Genomic DNA, 25,972 nt, shown 5'->3' with positions numbered 1-25,972 from the left:
CATACTGATTTTTTTTTAATTTTTTTTAACGTTTATTTATTTTTGAGACAGAGAGAGACAGAGCATGAACAGGGGAGGGTCAGAGAGAGAGGGAGACACAGAATCCGAAACAGGCTCCAGGCTCTGAGCTATCAGCACAGAGCCCGACGCGGGGCTCAAACTCACGGACTGAGAGATCACGACCTGAGCCAAAGTCGGCCGCTCAACCGACTGAGCCACCCAGGCGCCCCCATACTGATTTTTAAAAATGTTCTGTTTTAGATTAATACTTGTAAGACACAAAATCTTATACTGTCTTGCCACCTTCCACAATCTTTTGCATATATAAATTGGTGGTAAGCTCATAATGCTAAACTGAGATGATATTAAGAAAAGAAATGACTGGGGCACCTGGGTGGCTCAGTTAAGCGTCCAACTTCAGCTCAGGTCATGATCTCACGGCTCGTGAGTTCGAGCCCTGTGCTGGGCTCTGTGCTGACAGCTCAGAGCCTGGAGCCTGCTTCAGATTCTGTGTCTCCCTCATTCTCTGCCCCTCCCCTGCTCGCATTCTCTTTCAAAAATGAATAAACGTTAAAAAAAATTAATATGAAATTTATTGTCAAATTGGTTTCCATACAACACCCAGTGCTCATCCCAACAGGTGACCTCCTCAATACCCATCACCCTCCCTCCTCTCCCTCCCACCACCCATCAACCCTCAGTTTGTTCTCAGTTTTTAAGAGTCTCTTACGCTTTGGCTCTCTCCCTCTCTAACCTCTTTTTTTACCCCTCCCCCATGGTCTTCTGTTAAGTTTCTCAGGATCCACATAAGAGTGAAAACATATGGTATCTGTCTTTCTCTGTATGACATTTCACATAGCGTAACACTCTCCAGTTCCATCCACATTGCTACAAAAAGCCATATTTCATTCTTTATCATTGCCACATAGCATTCCATTGTGTATATAAACCACAATTTCTTTATCCATTTGTCAGTTGATGGACATTTAGGCTCTTTCCATAATTTGGCTATTGTTGAGAGTGCTGCTATAAACATTGGGGTACAAGTGCCCCTATGCATCAGTACTCCTGTATCCCATGGGTAAATTCCTAGCAGTGCTATAGCTGGGTCATAGGGTAGGTCTATTTTTAATTTTTTGAGGAACCTCCACACTGTTTTCCAGAATGGCTGCACCAGTTTGCATTCCCACCAACAGTGCAAGAGGGTTCCTGTTTCTCCACATCCTTGCCAGCATCTATGGCCTCCTGATTTGTTCATTTTAGCCACTTGGACTGGGGTGAGTTGATATCTGAGTGTGGTTTTGATTTGTATTTCCCTGATGAGGAGCGACGTTGAGCATCTTTTCATGTGCCTGTTGGCCATCTGGATGTCTTCTTTAGAGAAGTGTCTATTCATGTTTTCTGCCCATTTCTTCAATGGATTATTAGTTGTTCGGGTGTGGAGTTTGGTGCGCTCTTTATAGATTTTGGATACTAGCCCTTTGTCTGATATGTCATTTGCAAATATCTTTTCCCATTCCATCAGTTGCCTTTTAGTTTTGTTGATTGTTTCCTTTGTAGTTGCCTTTTAGTTTTGTTGATTGTTTCCTTTGTAGTGCAGAAGATTTTTATCTTCATGAGGTCCCAATAGTTCATTTTTGCTTTTAATTCCCTTGCCTTTGGGGATGTGTTAAGTAACAAATTGCTGCGGCTGAGGTCAAAGAGGTTTTTCCTGCTTTCTCCTCTAGGGTTTTGATGGTTTCCTGTCTCACATTCAGGTCCTTTATCCATTTGGAATTTGTTTTTGTGAATGGTGTAAGAAAGTGGTCTAGTTTCATCCTTCTGCATGTTGCTCTGCACTTCTCCAACACCATTTGTTAAAGAGACTGTCTTTTATCCATTGGATATTCTTTCCTGCTTTGTCAAAGATTAGTTAGCCATACTTTTGTAGGTCTAGTTCTGGGGTTTCTATTCTATTCCATTGGTCTATGTGTCTGTTTTTGTGCCAATACCATACTGTGTTGATGATTACAGCTTTGTAGTAGAGTCTAAAGTCTGGGATTGTGACGCCTCCCGCTTTGGTCTTCTTCTTCAAAATTACTTTGGCTATTCGGGGCCTTTTGTGTTTCCATATGAATTTTAGAATTGCTTGTTCTAGCTTCGAGAATAATGCTGGTGCAATTTTGATTGGGATTGCATTGACTGTGTAGATAGCTTTGGGTAGTATTGACATTTTAACAATATTTATTCTTCCAATCCATGAGCAGGGAATGTCTTCCCATTTCTTTATATCTTCTTCAATTTCCTTCATTAGCTTTTTATAGTTTTCAGCATACAGATCTTTTACATCTTTGGTTAGGTTTATTCCTAGGTATTTTATGCTTCTTGGTGCAATTGTGAATGGGATCACTTTCTTTATTTGTCTTTCTGTTGCTTCATTATTAGTGTATAAGAATGCAAGTGATTTCTGTACATTAAAAAAATTTTCTTAAAAGAAATGACTAATTCATTTGTTTTAGTAGTAACAATGTGTTTATTTATCAGGGATTTTCTAAGTAACTACCATGTGACAAAAACCATACTAAACACCAAGATTTCATAGATGAACAGAATGTGACCTATAATTTCACACAATTGCCATATTGTTGGGCATCAGATATTTAAACACCCAACTATTGGGTGTATACAATATGATAAAAAAAATGTACAAAATGCTTCACAAGCATAAAGGAAGGAATAACTTCATATTGGGGAGAATCAAGGCAATTAAGTATTTCATGAAAAATGGCTTTTGAATCAGGTCTTAAAGAATAATGACTTTGACAGAATGCCAAGTGTGTATTCAGGTGGAAGGCATGGAACCAAAGGCATGGAACAAAAAGTATCTGATATGGGGCACCTGGGTGGCTCAGGTGGTTGAGTGTCCAACTCTTGATTTCGTCTCAGGTCATGATCCTAGGGTCATGAGATCAAGCCCCACATCGGGGTCCAGACTGAGCATGGAGCCTGCTTAAGATTCTCTTTCCCTTGCCCCCCTCCCCCCTGCCCTTTTCCCCTATTCTCTCTCTCTTTCTCCCAAGAAGAAAAATTAAAAAAATAAATTACATGATGTATTCAGATATATTCATGGAATATCTCAAGTCTTCAGAAGAGTTAGAGTAACAGGTACCTGACAGACAGTAGCTGGAAGAAAAGTGGGGTGGGGGGGAGGCATAGAAATCTAGTCTGAATTAAAAGTAACTTTAACTACTCCTTTAAGAATTTTTAATAAAATGATATTGTAAAATTTTGATTGGAAGCTCATCTTCATTTTTAAAACATATAGCTATATTACATACACACACACCCATATTACACACACACACACATGCACACACACACATACACACATAACTGAGATAGCTCAGTGGATAAGAAAAGAAATAAAAACACAGTATCAAGCAGAACTGAAGCAACAGGCCTGATGGTCTCCAGGTTCCAAAGAAAGCATACATAGTCTAGAATGAACTATTTTGGTGTAATTGAGACCAAGTGTCCCACCTTAAATAGGGGGCTGGAATAAGACTCCCTGCTTAAAATCATGGGCTGGATGGATGGCACTGCATTTCACATGGAAGGGGCTAGGAAAACATTAATGTGCTAACTTATAGAGACTTATATAAAGCTCTATGACAAAGAGAATCAAGAGGAAGACAACACATGTTTGAATCTAAGACATGGGTCAAGCCATCCCTCATGGTGATTCCCACAGATACATCAACACAATATTACTATGAGATTACTCCAAGATCCACTGATCTAAGACATTATTCTAGATCAAGCACATTGAGATCTATATTGAGGCAACCATGGAGTTGCTAGATGAGACAGGGAGAGGTCATCAAGAGAAAAGCAAATGAAGACAACAATCACTCAAGATGCACAAATACATAAAATTTCTAAAAACAGACAAAGAAAAAGTCACATTAAGACCTCTAGTAATTAGAACTGAATTTATTACAAAGTGAAAACAATAATCTGAAAAATTTCCTTAAGGCTACTATGTTTATAAACTTATAATGAGATAAAATAAAATAAAATAAAATAATAAAAAAAGAGTGGATACCATCACTTAAAAAGAAAATAAAAACGTATGAATCAAATAGAAGTAAAAATAAAAGAAAAATGAGAATATAATAAAAGAACCAAATAGAAATTTTGGAAATATAAAATTTTGTCTTTGAAATGAAAATGTCATTGATTCTAGACAGGATAGACAGGCGTAGATTCTAGACAGGATGTACTGAAAAGAAATTTAGTAAATTATAACACAGCACTGGGAATTCATATAAAATGCAGCACAGAGTGACAGAGACTAAAACATTTACGTTCTTGGATAAGGACTTTACACATCATTGTATAATGGATAATGGTGTGTCATCCAAGGTTACTATCCAGGTGATTCTTTAGAAACTCAATTCCGGTGGCAGTATAAAGAATGAACAACAAGTTATTTTCATATTCCTGCCAAGGAATGATGAGGTTGTGAACAAATAAGTAATAGAAGGAATGGAGAAATCCATTTTTCCCTAGCTCTTCTCTGACTTCATTACTTTTCATATTTTCAATATCATAGGTTCAAAACAAAACTTCTTTAGTTTTTTCTCTGAATTGTCTCTCCTCAGATTCTTTCTCCATATTTATACCTATCTACAACCTTTCCTTCCAATCTACCTAATAGAGAGCCTCGTTATTATTTATTCCCCAGAGTATTACCCCTTTTCAAAATGAGTGTATATCCCCATTTGTTTTAAGCATGACTGTTATACTATCTTTTAATAACTGTCAAATCAAGCACAGACTCCTGAAATATAATAACAGCAATAGTACTATCTTAAAGATCAAATGGATCTGGATTCAAATCCTGTCTCTTCTACTTACTATGTGATAAGTCACAACTACTATGAGCCTCACTTTCCTAATCTGTAAGAATGAAAAGAGTTATGTAAGGACTAAAGGACATCAGATATCCAGAGTCTAGCAGAGTGTCTTGTAATAGAGTAAGTGCTCAATAAATGTTATTTCCTCATCTACATTAACAACTCCCAGCAAAATGGTCATTCTCTAACTTTCCTAACCAAGAAAGAAAAGGCCAGTTCTTTCATTGTGCCTTACCTTTGTCTGTTTCTATATTTGGTTAGATTAGTTTATTTGCAAAACTGTCTCTCTTAGTCTGTAAAATCCTTTCAGAGAAGTGCTCACTTTTCTTCATTTCTATATCACTCTATATCCAGCACAGTGCCCAACTAGTAGTAGAGGGTTAATGAATGTTAGGTGAACAAACAGTCTAATTTATCTTCTACTCACTGCCCCTAAATGCAACCATTGCTTCTTCATCCTATGTAATTTGGACTTCTCAAAGAATATCTATATTTATTTTCCTCTTTTGTTCTTCTATCATTCCCTTCAGGTTTCTTCTTTCTGGCAAAAACACATCCAATCTACTTCTTCCACTGGTATTCTTCATTACCTTATTCAGAGCTAATCTATCCCTTCTCTGAACTCAATCAAAAGAAGAAAGAGGAAGGCACTTTGCCATGATATCCAATAATATATTCCTTTCCCTAGCCTAGTTTCTCACATAGAGTAAGAGCTCAGGTTTGCTGAACAGACTTGAATAATCTTGCCTATTAAGGTTTCTGCATAGTAGTAGGAAGTGCATATTTTATTACGATTTATTAATTTGGTTATGCTTATTTATTCCAGGGAACTTGGAATGAGAACTTTCAAATCCAAATAGCATATTAAGATTCTCAATATTCATCCAAATATCTATTATGAATCTTATTTTTTCCTGGAAATAAAGATTCATACCAGCTTAATTAGCATGCATTTTTCATGTGTGAAAACATCCTCAACAATTTTACTTTTTTCCAGTCAGTTTATAATTGTACTAATACGTATTACATATTTCATCAATTTACAATGAACACAAAGTAAGATATAATCATTATGTTAAAAAATACAAGGAGAACACTGCTGACAATCTTTTCAGGTAAGGTGGAAAGCATGAGAAAAGGGTGGAGGAAGGAGAATAGGAAACTGGAAGGAAGAGGTCATAAAACTGATGAGAAAAAAAGAAACAAAAAGAACAGAATAATAAAAAAGAAAAAAAGGTGAATATAAAATAAAAAGTAACAGTGAACCAAGAAAGAAGAGTACAGAAAGAAGGAAGAGAAAAACAAAGATGAGAAAATTAGAGAATAGAGAAAGGGAAAATAAAATCTTACATGCATAGGGTATATATTTTACACTTAGATATATAAAAAATCTAGCATCACATGAAACCAAGAGCTGATTCTTTGCAAAGATAAACAAAATTGATAAACTCTGAGCCAGATTCATCATGAAAAACTCAATGAATAAAATAAATAAAATCAGAAACAAAAAGTAACAACACCACAGAAGTACAAAGGATTGTAAGAGAGTATTACTAAAAAATATATGCCACAAAATTGAGCAACCTAGAAGAAATAAATGCATTTCTAAAAAAACATACAATCTTCCAAAACTGAATCAGGAAGAAACAGAAAATCTTAACAGACTGATTACAGGTAACAAAATTGAATCTGTAATCAAAAACTACCAAAAACTAAAACTGTAGGACCAGATGGACTCACAGGTGATTTTACAAACTTTTAAAGAAAACTACTCCAAAAAATAGAAGAGGGAGAAAAGATTCCAGAAACATTGTACTAGGCCAGCATTACCCTGATACCGAAACAAAACACACACTGAAAAAAGAAAGCTATAGGTCAATATCCTTATGAACATAGACTCAAAAACCCTCAACAAAATACTAGCAAATCACATTCAACAATACAGTAAAAGGATCATTTACCATGATCAAGTCAGATTTATTCCAGGGATGCAAGGATGGTCCAATATTTGCAAATCAACATGATACAACATATCAACAAAACAAAGGATGAAAATCATATGGCCATCTAAATAGATACAGAAAAAGCATTTGACAGAATTTAACATTTGTTCATGATAACAACTCTCAACAAACTGGGTTGAAAGAAAATATACCTCAACATAAGGGCCATATATGAAAAACCACAGCTAACGTCATATTCAATGATGAAAAACATAGCTTTTCCTCTAAGATTAGGATAAGACAGGGATGTCCACTGTCACCACTTTTATTCAACATAATACTGGAAGTCCGAGGCATTGCAACCAGACAAAAAAAAAAAAAAAAAAAAGAAAGAAAGAAAGAAAGAAGAGGAATCCATATTGGTAAAAAATAAGTTAAACTGTCACTATTTGCAAACAACATGATATTATACATAGATAACCCTAATGACTCCATAAAAAACCTGCCAGAAGTATTAAATGAATTCAATAAAGTTGCAGGATACAAAATTAATACCCAGAAATTGGTAGTTTCTATACACTAATAATGAAGTAGCAGAACAAGAAATTATGAAAACAATCCCATTTGTGCACCAAAAAGAATAAAATACCTAGGAATAAACTGAACCAGGAGGGTGAAAGATCTCTACTCTGAAAACTGTGAAACACCAATAAAACAAACTGAAGACAACAGAAACAAATGGAAAGCTATTCCATGCTCATGGATTAGAAGAATTAATATTGTTAAAATGCCCATACTACCCAAAGCAATCTACAAAGTCAATGCAATCTTTATCAAAACAGCAACAGCATTTTTCACAGGACTAGAACAAGTAATCCTAAAATTTGTGTGGAACCACAAAAGACCCCAAATAGCTAAAGCAATCCTAGAAAGAAAAAGCTGGAGGTATCACAGTTCTAGATTTCAAGATATCTTATAAAGCTGTAATAACTGGGTGAGACAAAACTAGACAAAGAGATCTAGTTGGAAAAAAATAAAGAGTCCAGAAAACAAACAAACAAACAAAACCCTCATGCTTATATTAATTGACCAATTAATATATGACAAAGGAGGCAAGAATATACGATGGGAAAACGACTGGCTCTTTAATAAATGGGGTTAGGAAGATTGGACAGCTACATGCAAAAGAATGAAATGGGACTACTTTTTAACACCATACACAAAATAAACTCAAAAAGGATTAAAGACCCAATTGTGACACCTAAAACCATAAAAAATCCTAGAAGAGAGCACAGGCAGTAATTTCTTTGACATTGGCCATTGTAACATTTTTCTAGGTCTGACTCCAAAGGCAAAGGAAACAAAGGCAAACTAAAATCTTGGGACTAGATCAAAATAAAAAAGGTTTTCACAGCAAAGAAAATGATCAATAAAACAAAAAGGCAACCTAGTGAATGGGAGAAGATATTTGCAAATCATATACCTTATAAGGGTGTTTTTGTTTGTTTGTTTTTGTTTTTAATATTAACTAGGCTCCATGCCCAATGTGGGGCTTAAAACCCATGGCCCTGAGATTAAGAGTTGCATGCTCTACTGACTAAGCCAGTCAGGCATTCCTTCATAAGGGGTTACTATCCAAAATATATAAAGAACTTTTACAACTCAGCAACAACAACAAAAAAAAAAACCCACAAATAATCTGATTAAACTCTAGGCAGAGGACTTGAATAGAAATTTTTCCGAAGAAGAAATACAGATAACCATCGGACACATGATAGGATGCTCAACATCACTGATCATCAGGGAAATGCATATCAAAACCACAATGAGATATCACCTCACATAAGTTAAAATGGCTAAAATAAAAGAGACAAGAAATAACAAGTGTTGGTGAGGATGCAAAGAAAAAGGAACCCTTGTGCACTGCTGGTAGGAATGCAAACTAGTACAGCCACCATGGAAAACAGGATGGAGTTTCCTCGAAAAATTAAAAACAAATACCATATGATCCAATAATTCCACTATTGGGTATTTACCCAGGGAAAACAAAACACTAAGTTGAAAAGATATATGCACCCCTATGTTTACTGCAGCATTATTTACAATAGCCAATACAGGGAAGCAACTTAAGTGTCAATCAATAGATAAACTGAATTTTAAAAATGAGATGTATAAACACACACACATGGAAATATTACACATCCATAAAAGAGGATGAGATGGCATGCCACTTGAGAGAACATGGATGGACCTAGAGGGTATTAACACTAATTTAAATAATAGAGACTGAGAAAGACAAATATCATATGATTCCACTCATAAATGGAATCTAAAAAAAATGAATAAACAAACAAAAGCCAGATTCAGAACTATACATAAAGAGAACAAAATGATGGATGCCAGAGGAAGAAGGGTGGGGATTGAGAAAAATGGGTAAAGGGGAGAGAAAGATACAAGCCTCCAGTTATGGAGTGAGGAAACAATGGGAATAAAAAGCAAAGCATAAGGAATACAGTCAATGATACTGGAATAGCGATGTAAGAGACAGTAGCTACACTTGTGGTGAACATAGTGTAATTTATAAACTTTCAAATCACTAAGTTGTACACCTGAAACTAACATGACATTGTATATCAACTATACTTGAAAGAAAAAGAAAGAAAGAAAGAAAGAAAGAAAGAAAGAAAGAAAAATGGAAAGAGAAAAAGAAAAGAGAAATAAAAGAAAAAAGAAAAGAAAAAAGAAAAGAAAAAGAAAGAAATCCTGTTTTCCTAAGAATAACTACTTATACTACTTTACTTTGACCTACAATGCTGGCTTATGAATGTCTTCTCATATTTTATGTGTAAGATTTATTTCACAGATTTATTATACAGTGTCTATTCTTATAGCCTAAATTTTTTTTTTTAATTTTTTAATGTTTATTTATTTTTGAAGGAGAGAGTGACAGAGTGTTAGTGGGGGAGCAGAGACAGAGGGAGACACAGAATCTGAAGCACCCTAAAAAATTTTTGAAAGCAGTATTAATTCTATTCATTATAGCTCACATTTTTGCACAGTGCCCAACAGTTTATTCATTCAACAAACAGTTGTTGAATGAATGAATGAATGAATGAATGAATGAAAAAATGAAAAATCAATGAGATATCATGACTTAATTATACCTTTAATTTCTATGTGAACTAACTTTCTCACATGTTTGACAATTTTGTATCTACTACTTCCCTTTAATCTACTACCACTACCAAGCTAATCTTTACACATTCATTTTATAATGATATTCCCCTGTCCAAAAATATTACAAGGAGTCATCCTTTCTAAAGTTTAAAAGTTTAAATGTTTTAAGCTTCCTTCCATTCAGTCATAGATTTAAATGTTCTCTAACACTTAACTTTCACTCTGATGAGATCCTTTGCTTTTTTTTTTTCACCGTCATTAAACTTGGTGTGGGTGTTCTTTATAGAGTTTGCGAAAAGAAAATGATTTCTCAGTTTACATTTCATTGCTTGAGTATTTAATATATGCCAGCAAAATGTTTTCAGAAACTTGTGTTTAATACATTTCCATGGACTATGGCTACAGACAGGCCACTGGACCACTTCAGGGCCACTATAATCATGGCCCATTACACTAAGGCAGGACATCTGAGTGATTTAGGTGCAAGCCCAGGGGACACAGAACCAGCTGTGGAGGACAAGCAGCTGTAGCAGTCAATATCATGTATTTGCCTGAAGAATTCCAAATTCCATCTCTATTCAACATCTCACACCTCTCAGGTGGCATGAACAGAAGTTGGAGAGCCTGATCCTTGGGGAAGTATTGACAACTGGTGAGAAAACTGGATGCAAGTAATTAACATATGTTCTAAACCAATGAGCTAATTGTCCTGGAAAAAATGGTGACCTGTGTTATGTAGCAGCAAATGTAAAACAGTTTTTTACAGTAAATGTAAAACAAAATAATATACTAATGAATTTATGGACCTTGACAAGATAGTTTTTCAGGTGATACATTCAGAATGTCTGTTGGTTTTACTACATATGGTCAGGTATATTGATAGGGAGAGAGTCAAAAAAAGCCCTTATCCATTTGGCAAGCTTAGAAAGTATAGAGAGAAGGCAAGGAAAGCTAAGTTGGAAAACAAAAATTGTTTCTCATCACTAGTCTTCCCAGTTGGCAAAAGATTTTCAAAGTAATATGATATACTATAATTAATATATCAAAAACTATAATCAAATCAAGGCTGTGGCTGTAAGACCTTTTGCTGAGAGCTCTAAAAGAATTAAGTGGTGTCCAGTGGAGGAAGAAAAGAGGAGGATTGGAGCTTCTGAAAATCTTTAAGGTGTGGTCTCAAGGATGTCAAATCCAAACATAGCAGTGGCCAAATATTTAAAGAGAAACATTTCTCAAAAACAACTGTGATTTGGCTTTTGTAGCAGATTAGGTTATATCCAGACAGAGAAAGCCCACAAAGTTTTACGTAAGTTTCATAGGCAAAAGAGCCACCAACCTGTAACAAAAGTGGCTTAAATTGTTCAAACTGAAAAGCATCCTCTGGGCCTCTCACTTTCTATGGGCAGGAATAAGTCCAAGAAAACTATATACATGCAAAATGGACCATTTCTTCAGCGAGAGCCAAGAAAAGCAACAGACTAGGAAAGACATCACAGAAGGCAGAGCAAAGAATGCAGAGAGGTCATGGGAAGCAATGAATTAGAAAGTAACTCCAGGGAAAAGAACCAAGAGCCAATCAAGGAACATTCCCTATTTTTGGAATTGAGGGACTTGGTAATATTTTTCCAGCATAATTTTAGAATTACTATGGACCAGTGACTGCTTGGAGCATTTCAAAACTTACTAGTTTCTGAAACCCTGGAATGAACATGATGCTGGCACTGGATGAGACTTCTGGCAGTGCTGGGTTAGAAGTTACCATTATTTTGCTTTTGAGACATATATGTAACTGAGGCCATAAGTGGTCTGTAATAGACTGGTGACATAATGGGTCCATTTCTTTACCCCTTCCTGTATCCACACCCTTCACAATGTGACTCTGAAGTTCTCTCATCAAAAAGTAAAATAATAATAAAATAAAATAAAATAAAATAAAATAAAATAAAATAAAATAAAAGTGAGTCTATTTCCCTATTCTTTTAATTTAAGCTAATGTTGTGAATTGATGTGTCCAAGAGAATGTGGCAAATGATGTATCAGTTGTGAACCTAGGGCTTCAAAAGACCCTGCATGCTTATGCTCCATCTCTTGGAAACTTGCCATTCCTATTTGAACAACTCCTAATTAGCCTCATGGAGCTAGCGCGAGAGTAACCACCAGGGAGGAGATCTCAGTTGTAAAAGTCAAGGCTTGCCCTAGACGACTCTACAGGCAGCCAACCTCAAGGATATGAAAGAGTTTAGTTAAGATCCGCAGAACTATCTGCACAACTTAGCCCTAACATGATACATAAGTATATTCATGAACAATAATAAATGCTATTGTTTTAAGTCACTGAGTTTGGGAATAGATTGTTATGCAGTAATAGCGAACTGATACACATATCAATCCTCTACAAATCTCAGCTGCAAGCTAAATAACAACCAAATCTTCAATAATTCTAGAATTAATTTCAACAGTCTTCTCATTAAGTAGGGACAGAATTAGATGATTGTTTTAGGTTCTTTCAACTTAAGACTTTGATTTTCTTGCCAATGCACCAAGGAGAAGATGAGATTTGGCAGAGTTAAGAGAAAACCCACCAAGTTTTTCTGATTTTTTACTTAAATGTTCCATGCATAAGTTCATAATGGCTCATTTCAAAAAGAAGATAACCCAGAGAAAGAGCGATCGGTTCCTTTTAAGTCTGGGGAGTGTGAAAAGTACTCTCTCAAATACATACATATGTCTCTAACCATGGAATTATTTGAACAAATAGCCTCCTATGTTTAAAAAGAATATAGATTTTTTAATTCAAGGAGACATATAATCTATAGTGTTCTAAAATTTGCTATGTGTCTATGTGTGTATTCAACATAATAATAAAAAAATTACTATAATGAAACTATGATCTTGGGAATCAGAAAACATGTAGGTTTGTCCTGAATGTGTTGCTCTTATCAGCATTTATTTCAATTTAACTGATTCTAAATGTTCCTCTTGTGTAAGCATTACCAAATGTATTTCTATAGGCAAGAATTTATACAAATACAGATTGACAGTAAAAGAAACGCATTCATCCTTTTTATTGGTATTTTAGAAGACACATGTTAAGATCTGTGATGATAATATAAAAATTTCAAGTATCCTTTTACATTCTAAACTTAGTCATTTTCTTTGTAGTTTAGATAGTTGAGCAGTTATTGTCATATAAAAATTGGAATAATTCAATCACAAAAGCTAAATTCCTGTTACAAGAGAAATAAATACTCAACATTTTTTGCTGTAAGCAAAACCATTTTTTATGCATGTAGGACTTCTAAAATCACAAATATTTATTTCAAAATGCATATTTTCTTAGTAAGAAAACTCCGTATAAGTCTACCACTTAAGAGGAGGTTAAATGAGAGCTCTTATAGCCAAGTCAATTTCACAAATACAACCTTAAGAAACAATTAATATTTTTTATATTATAGCAATAAAAGACATGAGAAATAAAATATTTATAAAATTAACCATGACATACCACATAATCCCCCTAAATAAAAAATAGCAATAATTTTAAAAAATGAAAACTCTATTCAGTTTTCATATGAAATTACAAAAAAAAAATTACTAAGGTATAACTTATAAGAGGCCTTTCTATAGCTATTCATCTCTCTATTGACAGAATGTCCCAGATTCTTAACAAATGATCTAGAAATTGCTGGTCTCACCTTGATTTCCATTTACCAGCACAATTCTGCAGGAAGGAAAAGAATTTTTTGGAAGGAATGAAGTACTCTCTGGTATAACAATTTTCATGCTCAAAGAATACAAGAGCTCGATACAATTATACACATTTTTCTAAAGCAAGGGAACAGCAATTTTCAACTAAGTTGTAATAGGTTTCTTTACCTTAAAAGAAACTGTCAATTTTTTGAACATTCTTCAAGCATAGAATAATCTCCATCATATATCTGGGCTATAAAAGAACATTTAACAAGCCATGTGTAAAACATCTGTTATTAAGTAGTGATGTGTTAACTTTAAACAATTATGAGACTATTTGTGAATGTAAAAACCATTCCTTTTTTAGATTGGAAAAACCTGTTTTTTTTAAAAAACACATTTTCAAAGTATGGGACAAGATCTCAAAACTAGTTCTTAAAATATTTTGTGGAAAACATTTCAAAATCAAATGTGGACTTAATTCAGAAATACTTCTTAGCCATTAAAATATGAATACATGTATTCTCAAATTTCTGCAACATATTAACTGCTTATTCCAAATGGGACAGTGCTTAAAAATATGCAAACATTATTTTTCTCCATAACTTATAAAGGACACATAATCTGGGGAAATAAAACAGAAAATAGGAGACATTAGGAAGAACTTATCATCCTTCTACTTTGGAGCTTCCATTTGGGGTGAGAGTGGAGGTTGGGAAGGACATAGGAATATATCAGTAAGCAACTTAGTGATCAATATGATTTTAGCTCCTGATAAGTGGTTTACAATAAACAAACAAGAAACACAGTGATTGATTAATAGGGGTATCATTTAGATTAGGTAGTTGGGACTTCCCTTAGGAGGAAATATTTGAACTAAGCCTGAATGATATTAAAAAGCCAGACATTGGAAGACCTGGTGGGGCAAAACATTTTGACAGGAGGAACTGCAAGTGCAAAGGGTCACTGCTCGTTAACACATTCATACTGCACTTCTATAACTAAACTGCAAGCAAGCTGTCTGAGTTCAGAGATCACATGCCCTATTTATTTTACATGAACATTATTACCAGTATGACTCTACATTCCCAACAGTTGATTAATAAAAGTGCATTAGTTAATGAAAACATACATTTGTTTTATAGGACTATGATACAGGAGTATGTATATTGATTTTAGCTATTAAGAAACGATAAAATGTTATGACTTAAGTTATGTAAACAAGTAAATACCTGGTGTATTTAATAAACTAATTCAATAACAAAACTCAGCCTTAAAAAAACAAACAAAACTTTTGCATGTGTTTTTTTCTATGAGTATGAAAATTTCCAAGTTAGGATATAAAAACATACATACGTGCATAATTAATGTTGTACATATGAATGAGAACACAATGACTGGAATATGAAGATAATTGTAGTGGCTAACACCTTACATGAGAAAATACTGTTTTGACTAACTAAGAAATACACTGTGTTTGCATGAGAGCTTCCTGACACAGGTTCTGTCTAGGCTGACTGGATAATACAACAAACAATTCTATTTTATTAAACTTGGAAACTTCATAATACTCTTGCAAATAAATCTCTACAAATGTGAGATCATGCCTAGGAAAAACATGAAATATATTGCATATGATATCCATAATCTCAGTGTATCACTTTATTTGTTATACAAGTCCCCTTCAGATACCCTTACATTTATTAGGTCTTTAAGATATATCTTAAATCATTATGATCTAAAACATAATAAATACATATGTACAAACACATATACATCTATATATAGGATCTATTTGTGTGTATTTAGATAAAATAGACAATAACACTATAATATAAATATTATAAATCAGCAATTAAGACAAAATACACATGGCCACCCATTTTTAATATTTAAAAATGCTTAAACTAATGAGTTATCAAAGAAATTAAATTTAAATCAAAATGTGACTTTTCCCACATCACACTGGCAAATATCAAAAAGAAAAACGTCCAATGTTGTTAGGTAAGTGACACGTAGGCACTTTAATAATCTATTAGTGACTATCAACTTTAAAAGGCTGTGTGACACTTATATATAAAAAAATACTCCTGTTATTTTACCCAGAAGTTTACCTCTAGTAATATGTCCTATAGAGACACTCATATATGTACACAAAGACAAATGTACACCAAATGTATTTCAAGTGAGTGAAGGAGAATGAATTAATTAATCCAATAAGCATATTTTTTGTGTGTGTATAAAGCACTACTTTTACTCAACAGTACAAGTTCGAACACAAGAAAACTAAAATTATGGTATGGCTTTGGAAAGAAATATTTTATGTGACATCATATTCCCTTATAACTGAATGAAAACAGATAAATGCATCAGTCTCCATTAAAACTAGTCATAGGTACTACATCTGGAGATTTAGAATGCCTCCAATTTCCCATACCAATATGATAAGCAGGCAATTAGAACTAAAGATTTTCTACATAATAAAAATAATGAATGAGTAAATAAGGAATAATAAGTGAATAATAGTGAATAAGGAAAAGAAAATAATAGCTGATTTAAATTGGATAACCTGTGTACCTGATGATGCAGTCTAACCATTTTAAGCACCATACTTTTATTTTGTTTCACAAAATACTTTCTGATATTATAAAGTATTAACTGCTAAATAATCCTTTCTTACCCTTAATTTATTCGCACTTATTAATAAGAGGAAAGCTTATAAATCAAATAAATAGAAAAATAAGTAAAAGATAACTATTTTTGGTATATTCTTTCTTGTATTCTTCATAGTACTATAACAAATATAAATGATAAATATTTATTTACCAATATTCTCTACTCTTTCTGCCCAATCATGTCCTTTAAAATTGTTTCACCTCTCTCTATACCACCCTCACACTTGTTCATTCACATCAGTGAAGATAAAGAAATGGGGGAAAAAAAGAGAAGACTTTCTAAAGAGCCATCCATATACAATAAGTATTGTAAATTGACATATCTACACCACGTTCCCAGGCACTGTATAAAGTCCTGGTGATACAGCAGTGGACAAGATGAATCCACATCTGACCTAATGGAACCTAGAAATTGTACCCTTGTCTCTCATTAGAAGATAAAAGTTAGTTATCTAGCCTGCTCACAGTTAACACCAAAAACGTTCTACCTTTTATCCCATCTTGTCTCTACAGAGAACTATAAAGAAGCTACTTGAATTTGGAGAATTCTATGGTGATCTTCCAAGGAATAATTTCAATAGAGTGTATTAAAAGTGTATGTAAGATTTCAGTGCTAAGAAGTATTTGATGAAGAATTAGAGGCAGAGTTTCTACACGCAGATTTGTTCAAAACAGTCTGACATGTGAAGGACACATCAGATGGTAACTAGGAAGGACAGCAATGTCAAGCTAGAACACTTCCTATATAGAGTATATCACACATACTTGTAAATGGAGGAAAAGTGGCAAGCAGAGAAAGGGGAATTGCTAGATAACAACAAAAAGCGTACATCTGAGGATCAAGATCCTGGGGGAGGTAAAACTAAGAATGCAAGGTTTAAAAAGTAAACAGGATAGAAGTATTTCTTCTACTACAGGTATAGGAAAAGATGAGAGGACAGTTTTTCTGAAGACAATAGAAGGTCTCTGAATAAAGGAGCTGTGCAAAGATGATTTTTCATGACTCAGAGGGTAAACTTCCTTCTCCTGAGAGAACAGAAAATCAGTAACCTAATTAACTAGTTAAAAAGTTTAAATTCAGTTTTAAATTACCTTTTTAAATTCCAAAGCAATAAATTGAAAGGTTTTATTCTATCTCTAACAGTCGCTGTAGAACATACACTTGAGTTTTTACCATGTGCCCAAAACCTGCTATGTTTTTCTTTATTTAATTTTTTCTTAAGTTTATTTTTGAGAGATAGAGACAGAGCACGAGGAGAGGAGGGGCAGAGAGAGAGAGGGAGACACAGAATCTGAAGCAGGCTCCAGACTCCACTCTGTCAGCACACAGTCCAACAAGGGGCTGGAACTCACAAACCATGAGATCATGACCTGAGCCAGTCAGATGCTTAACTGACTGAGCCACCCAGGCATCCCTTAACTTTTTTAATGTTTACTATTTACTTGTGAGAGCAAGAGAGACAGAGCAGGAATGGGGGAGGGGCAGAGAGAGAGGGAGACACAGAATCTGAAGCAGGAACCAGGTTCTGAGCTGTCAGCACAGAGCCTGACACAGGGCTCGAACCCACAAGCTGTGAGATCATGACCTGAGCTGAAATCAAGAGTTGGATGCTTAACTAACTGTACCACCCAGGCACCCTGTCTTTTACATTTTCTTGTACAAAAAAAAAAATTTTTTTTTTGAGAAAAAAATTGTAATTTTTTTTTTTGAGAGAGAGAGAGACAGAGTGTGAGTGGGCAAGGACCCAGAATTGGAAGCAGGCTCCAGGCTCTGAGCTGTCAGCACAGAGCCTGATGCGGGGCTCAAACTCATGAACAGCAAGATCATGACCTGAGCCGAAGTCAAACGTCTACCCAACTGAGCCACCCAGGCACCCCTGTACAAAAGGTATTTTAAATCTCATTTTTGATATCTCAATTTTTTCATTCAGTTGAGAAATATTTTCCAATTTTTTTCCTAATAGGTGAGATATATGGTATATTTTCTGAACACTTGAATGTCTATGGAAATCTTTCTATCCCTTCTATACATAAACATTTTGGCTGTATATAATATTACTAGAACATAATATATTTTTTCCTTAAAATTCTTTAGATAGAATTTCTCCATTGTCTTCTGACACATGGAACTGAAAAGATGTATGAAGCCAACTAATTTAAAATCAATTTATTTCTTTGGTCTAGATTATTGTTAAAACTTTTCTTAATTATTTAGAACAAAAATGTGACTAGATAATAGTAAAACAAAAAGAAATTTCTTCAAGCTACACATTTTAGGTAAAGAAAATATTCTTCTATCATGTCTTTCATTATTGTTTCAGTCCACTTATTTTATTTTCTTTTTGGGGTAAATTTATTTCTGTCTCCCTACTCTCTACTCCCTTACTCTTTCTTTTTATTCAAAGTGTTTATCATCCTCTTACATATTACATATTCCTATGTTCCTGTCTTTATTCTCCATCCACAGGCTGTCAACTGTGTGGAAATAAGTACAATTTTTACTTTGTTAATTGCTGTATCTCTAGAGAACTGAATTAAATCTAGTATAGACAGAATATAAACGTGTTCTGAGTAAATCACTGAAATCATATAATAGGCCATCATTTTGATCTTAATATTGATTTATCTCACATTATTTTACACTTTATCATATTCATCTGTAGTTAAGAGCTGATCAAATTTCTTTTGATCACTTGTTTTCTTTAGCCATAATTCTACTCATTATTGCCTCCAAAGTGGAGTTTATTTGTTTTTAGATTCTTAGCAATTCTTACTTCTTTCCGTTGTCTTATTTATGCCAGTATTCTGTTCTTTTTTCATAGAAGTCATGCTTTCATGACTGTGTTGAGGTCCTAAAACTCTGTTAAGGTAAGTGCATGTCTATGTACTTACTGTAAAGGTTAATTTTTTTTTTCTTAGTATGCTCCAGGATATCAGAAGATAATGGGTAACTGTTATAAGCACTGCTACCAGGGTTCATCTGTTTCACATAACCAAACCTTTATTCTTGGGGCTATCTTTCAAGGAAGGTTCTAAGACTTGATTCATTTTTCCAGACTTATAATTTGATTTCCCTAAGATTTTCAAGACCTGTCTGTTTGTAGAAAGAGTAGGAAGAGTGGTGGAATTAGGAACAAGAGTAGACTCTCTTTCATAGCAGTTAAATAAAGGTACAAATGAAATGACACTCAGCTTCCTCGTTAACACAGATGTAAGGTCATTAACAAACATGTATGAGCAGCAAAGCATCTTCTTCCCTAATATGATATAAACTTGAGGCACAACAAAAGATGAAACCTGATGAAACTTTTCTTAGAAGAATTCCTTTTGATGCATACATACTTGGTACACATTTCTTCAAGACTACTAGATCGTCCATCAGATTTAGTTGCCATTGTTTTTGTAAGATTCAACATTTTTTGGTGTATCTCCCTAAGAATTCACATGGGCTAGAAAAAGCTACATATGTAAATTTTAAATAAAGCAGTATTCAAGTTTTTTGACAGATATATACTTTTAATGAAATTATCTAAATTATCTATATAAAGTGTGGACACTATTTACCATGATTAAACCACTAATAATTGCAATTAATAATTACTTATTTGTATGTCTTTCTTCCCTAGGTACTCATTATTTGCTACCTACCAGCTGCTCATGAAATCCAAAATGATTAATTTACTCAGATTATTTAAAACATTAATAATATTTTAAAATTAAAATATACCAGGCTTTTTAATGTTATATGTTTCTGTTATTTTACTTATGGGATAGAAAAAATGATTATGTCATGAAAATGGCTTTCCTTTTGCTTATGAGCATCTGTATGTATGTCCTTTGAAAACAATGTCAAAGATATTCCAGGGAAACAAGCCCACACTAATTTGTCCTCTCCTTAAGTATCTTTTGCATGTTCACTAACATGCAATTTGTTGCTTAATTATTTGCAGATTCATAGTATGAAATATTCTTAGGACAGAAGTGCCAGATGGACCTTACAGATTATCAAGTTCAATTAACCAATAACAAAACAGGGCTGTAGAGACTTAATCAAGACTGCAAAGCTAGCTAATGGCAGAACTGAGGCTAAAACATAGGACTTCCTTTCTTTTCCAGTTTTATTTTACTAGCCAAACAGGATGGTTTAAGGAGAGAGATCATGTCTTCTATGTCCTAGTAACACTCATAATCCTTCACACTCATAATGCAGGTAAGGATTGACAAATGCTTAAGCACTGATATGTAACGGATGATGAGCAAGACAGGCTTTTGTTTTTCTGTTGTTCTAGCTTGGCTGCATGGTTAAGCAGCAATTATCTACCACATCATAATAATGTGACAAAAAATGTGACAAACTTCAAATTTTTATCACAAAGTAAGGTCACATCTGAAAGTATTTAGAAATAAAAAGGAATCATTTCTGCAGGTGTAATAATAATTAACAAAATATCTCAAAGTTTAGTAAGTACATCAATAACATCATCTAACTTAAACTTTCAATGGCATTATTTAGTAACCATTATTACTATCTCGAAATTCCTAATAAGAAAAATCTCAGAGGCAAAGTAACAAGCTCAGTGTCTCAAAGCTAATGAGTGGGAAGGCAGGAAATTAAACTTAGTCCATTTCATTAAAAAGCTTAAATTCTTTCTATCACTTCTCCACAGACAAATATCATTTATTAAACCATGTACAAAAAATCCTGTATTCAATATCACCAAAATGAAAATTATAATTATTATATACTTAACATACAAAATGATTATAACCTAAAATATATTTTTTAGAACATGTAAATTTCCTTATCATTTATCACTAAAACATGTCAATGATCATAACAGAAAGCATTCATTTTCACTGCTATGCCAATGTATACAGGCATAGATGGGATGAAGAAAAGGTTTCCCTTTAAGTAGCATTGAATAATTACTAAATCTATTTTCTAATAATCTTTGGAGTTAGTAATAGTAAAATTTAAGAGTAGGATCTTTGATAAGTTTCCACATATTTTCTAAGAAATAGCTGCTCAATTTTCCTAAAAGAAAAGAACAACTTAGGTACAGTGAACTTCTATGCACAGCTCAACATTGGCTAAGGAACCACTTGGTACAAGCATCCCTTCTATACTGATGGTTATCATTGAAACATACTGCCACCTTATGACAATTCTTTTTATATCTTAATTTTCAGAAAACTGTTTTAAACATAAACTCTTGCCAGGAATATGACCATGAAGTAATGAAATTATCTGACTTAAATAAAAAAAAGAAATAAAATTGCTAGTTCTACTGAAAGCAGCCTGAGAGAAAAGTGTGTGTTTAAGAGAATATTTTTCCAAATTTGAATAACACAATGATTTTTACGACATGATGTAATAAGCATTTTAAAATCCAAGAGGCCAGGATATAACTGATTACATGTTGTCTATGAAACTAAAATTTTGAGTCATCTTCAAATTGTTATATAGTGTTGCCCCTCTTGGATCTACAATATTGCATACACATACCTAAAAGATATAAAACTCACAATGGTTTAGGTTGGAAGAAAGTATAGGGAAAAGAGACACTAAAATTAAGAAAAGATTATATGCCTGAATAAATTCATTATTGTGTGAAATTTACAACATGCCCAAATAAATACCGTAAAAAACTACTACTTTACTAGTACTACAAAATAAAGTACCTATTTACATAGAACCCTCTTTCTGAATGTCCACATTAGAAATTTTTATTGTACCAGAAAACATGAAGCTTTTACCTAGTAGCTGGTTTATTTTTCTCAATGGGTCCAGTGATTCATGCTTGTGTTCTGTTTCCCTTTTTGTATTAGCTGCTAAAGTACTTATAGATGAATTTATGGTTCGTGTTTATCAAGTATATAAGAAGTCATTGCATGTATTTTGCATTCTGCTATCACTGCTGGCTACATCTTGTTCTTCTGCATTATTTTCACTTTGACGTGAAAGCACCATTTACTTTCATTTTTATGTACATACTTGGCATTGTGGAAAGAATATGCATTTTGGAAGCTGAACAACCAGCACCAACTCTAACTTTTACTAGTTGTAGAGCCCTGAGTAATTGTTTCAGTTCTGGGATAAACTATAGATTTACCATTTATAAACAGGGGCTAAAGATACCTTCCTTGCATAATTAATCCAGTGATTACAGAAAAGGATTAGAGATACCTCATACTTATTGAGTGCTTGATATATAGAGCTACTTGTATCACTTAATTTCTACATTTTTATTTCAATACAGCTTCTGAAATCAAGTTCTATTTTATAATTATACTTAATGCAGTAGTGTTCTGCCAAGAAAAGCAGGTTTTAAATCAGTGATGTCTTAGAATCAAAGAAAAACAATATTAACTTATTGTGCTGTACTTTTGTAATCACCCTCTTACTCTTTTTGAACTGAGCAGAATTATCAACAAAAATATTTCAATGAAATGCTCAATTAAGTTAAATCATGAACGGAGAAAAACTAGAAACTAGTGAACAAACATGGATGTAATAAAGACTTAAGCACTATAGTTTTAAAAAGTTGATAATTCACTAAAGGTTTCCATTTTTGTTTAAACTTTATGAGCAAAGGAATAAAAATATAAAAAGAATTCATGCACAATAACATATTGCTTCGTTTAATTACTGATTTGCTGTTCGCCCAAAGTTTTAATCAAGAGAGTTCTTACATGTGGATAACAATGAAGACATCTGTAAAAGTTAGTGCGACGTTTAACTCCTCTAGGCACTGCAGCACCTGGTGACGCCACAGGGAAGAAATCATGGATACTTCTTGAACATACTGCAACAGCTGTCAGCTCAGAAGGAGGTATATTCTAAGTTCTACCAAGCAAGTAGTACTCCACAAAACCTCATTCTGTCCCTTCTCTTAACTGAAAAGAAGCCAGATGGAAACATGCAACTTGTCAAATTGCAAATGAAGAATTATTACAAATCGTATTGCATAGATCTCTGTTATGTTCAGCTTTAAATACGTGGATGCTCAATTTTCAGAATAATTTCACTGACATTTTAAGAAAACTAAAGACGCTTGGTGCTATTTCAGGTAAAGACAATAGCACATCTTTAAGAGAATACAATAAAGGTGAAGACAATGGGAATATGATTATGTCTTCAACATAATATCAGAGTGAAGAAATAAAAGGCATCGTTCTAGGAGCTTAATGATGTCCAGAATGACTATGACTGCAGCATGACTAGCCATCTCTCACAACAGTTAATGGTTCTCTGTTTGGAGTACACAGCCTCAGAAAACTAGAAAACAGGCTGTATTATTTATAACACAGCAGTCCTAGCTGTGCTGGTATGGCTAAACCTCTACCTGTTAACCTCTATCATAGACTTCTATTTCTATCCTTTATATGAAATTACCATAACAGTTTTAAATACAGCACAGCTTTAAGGGTGAATATACACAATTAAAGATTAGAAACTAGTGATTTTGCTTTGTACTTCTGCTACCCAAAATTACTTATGATTTTAAGACTACAAGGGGTTTTTCATAAAATTGGACATATACAATTATTTCATATTAGAGTTCAAGCTTTACTCTTTCTGAGGTGCCATGAGAATGTGTTAATTTGTTCACCCATTCTTGTACTGTCGACCTAAAAACATTTGTTGAGCACTTGCTATATAACATATACCATGCATTTTTATTTATATGGTGCCATCACTTCAACATCCCTAAATATTTCTTTTACAGCTGGAGTCTTGTTTAGGGCAGGAAAAATACTCTATAAATTCTGAAAGAGAATGATTTATATCAAGAACCTGAACCATGTCATAAACAGCCTCCTTTGGGTATAAGATCCTAATGACGGTGTGGTAGAGATCACTGAGTTCCTGTGAGCATTCATAACATTTCTCCTCCCAAAATTCTGGTACAAACAATTAACAGCTTCATAGTGGCAAAATTGTTTGCTTCTCTTCTAAATAACGTCTAAGAGTCACATAAATTAACAGGTCAACTCTCATTTTTCTATACTGATAATAACACATCTAATGTGGTTAATAAATGCTAAATATTTTACTAATAATAGTATCCACTTTACAAATGCTTATAATCTTATATTATTATTTTAATTCATCAACCACCTCATCCATGAGAACTAGGCATCTTCTATCCCCACACTACATATAAAAAAGCTGAGTCTCACAGAGGTTGAAAGAGCTGCCTAAGATCATACAGCAAGTGAGAGTACTGTGGTTTTATTTCATGTTTCTGTCTAAACATGTTTCATTCTAGTCTCTTATTCCCTGATAAAGCTTTTAGGCAGAAAAGCTAAATACTGAAAGGTGTGGTGTGAGGGAATCATGAAAGGACAGAAAGATCGAATTCAGGTTGTTGAGGTTCAAAACTCAGCCACTATTTTGTGCTCTCTCTTGCTTATCCTCTCACACTAAAATGTGGACAATCAAGCCACTGGAAACAAAGAAGGTCCATGTAGGAGGCACTGTTCCTACCGCCTAGTGTCTGTGAGTTACATAACTCACTGTGGGAGATGTACTCACAACTCTGCTACTTCTGTGATCACCACTTCTTCTTTTTTGTTAAGTTTATTTATTTATTTTGAGAGAGACAGAGACAGTGCAAGTAGGGGAGGGGCAAAGAGAGGGAGAAACAGAGAATGCCAAGCAGGCTCTGCACTGTCAGCATAGAGCCCAACATGGGGCTTGAACTCATGAAACCATAAGATCCTGACCTGAGCTGAAACCAAGAGTTGGAGGCTTAACCAACTGAGCCACCCAGGTGTCCCTGTGATCTCCACTTCTTTACAGGTCTTTTGACCTCCCTTTCTTTGCAAACAACCATCCCATTTTCTTCTGTGGCACCAGAGAGCTGCTGTGGTTAACAACACAATGGATGGCAGTCACCGCAGCTTTCCTTGGCACATGCACAATGGGAGGTCCTCATCTCCAGCAGCCACCTCCTTCTTGGAGAAAGGAAGCCTACCACACAGAGCTCTTAATTGTCTGTAGGTAGAATATCTGCACTGGGAACTACTCATTTGCTGAGGACACTGCAGACACACTCACTTTTCTTTCCACCCTACCAAGCTGCACTCTAATTTTATTCCACTTTTGATTTACATTTTAAACTGCCAACAAAAGCACAGAAAGTAAAAATGCTGCAGAGGCAAGACCAGTAGAGGAAAAGGGCCCACTCAGAAATAGGTCACAGAATCATAGCTACTACTATACCTTCTCTATCTTAATAGGATTAATCAACTGCCTTCATTTATAAAGAGTAAACTATTACTCTTTGCTACATTTGTAAAACAGAATAAATGATCATAAATCCTTTTCTGTATTTGTCCCTATGAATCAAGGTTGAGAAAATAGTACCTGAACTGGCAATACCATCAAGGTGTTGCTGTGGGTCTTTGTAACTTAAAAGTATAAAATGTGAGACAACATAATGAAGGCACAATCCTACAGAAAAATGCAATAATGTGGCAGGCACTGGAGAATGCTAAGAATGTGGGGGAGGGGAAGGTTAGAGGAGAAGCACAAAATGTTAATTTTTATAGTTCTTGTGCTACCCATCTCTCAAATGTTCTCTTC

At 34.1% G+C, this 25,972-nt stretch overlaps 1 protein-coding gene across 4 annotated transcripts in view; it reads right to left on the bottom strand.

Moving 5' to 3' along the window:
• The window catches only part of DPYD (dihydropyrimidine dehydrogenase), an 848,382-nt gene that overhangs the window by 667,227 nt on the left and 155,183 nt on the right, over positions 1–25,972 (bottom strand). The window contains exon 1 of one of the 4 annotated variants that reach the window (XM_049618416.1): positions 13,892–14,865. The exons of the other annotated variants lie outside the window; for them this stretch is intronic. The gene's annotated coding sequence lies outside the window, so the exon portion shown is untranslated. Of the gene's footprint in view, positions 1–13,891; positions 14,866–25,972 lie in introns of those variants that run through there. 4 annotated transcript variants of the gene reach the window in all.

Source organism: Panthera uncia (assembly GCF_023721935.1).
Source record: "Panthera uncia isolate 11264 chromosome C1 unlocalized genomic scaffold, Puncia_PCG_1.0 HiC_scaffold_4, whole genome shotgun sequence".
Lineage (NCBI taxonomy): Eukaryota > Metazoa > Chordata > Mammalia > Carnivora > Felidae > Panthera > Panthera uncia.
The sequence above is the reverse complement of the archived record's forward strand: the minus strand, read 5'-3'. Positions and strand labels throughout refer to the sequence as shown.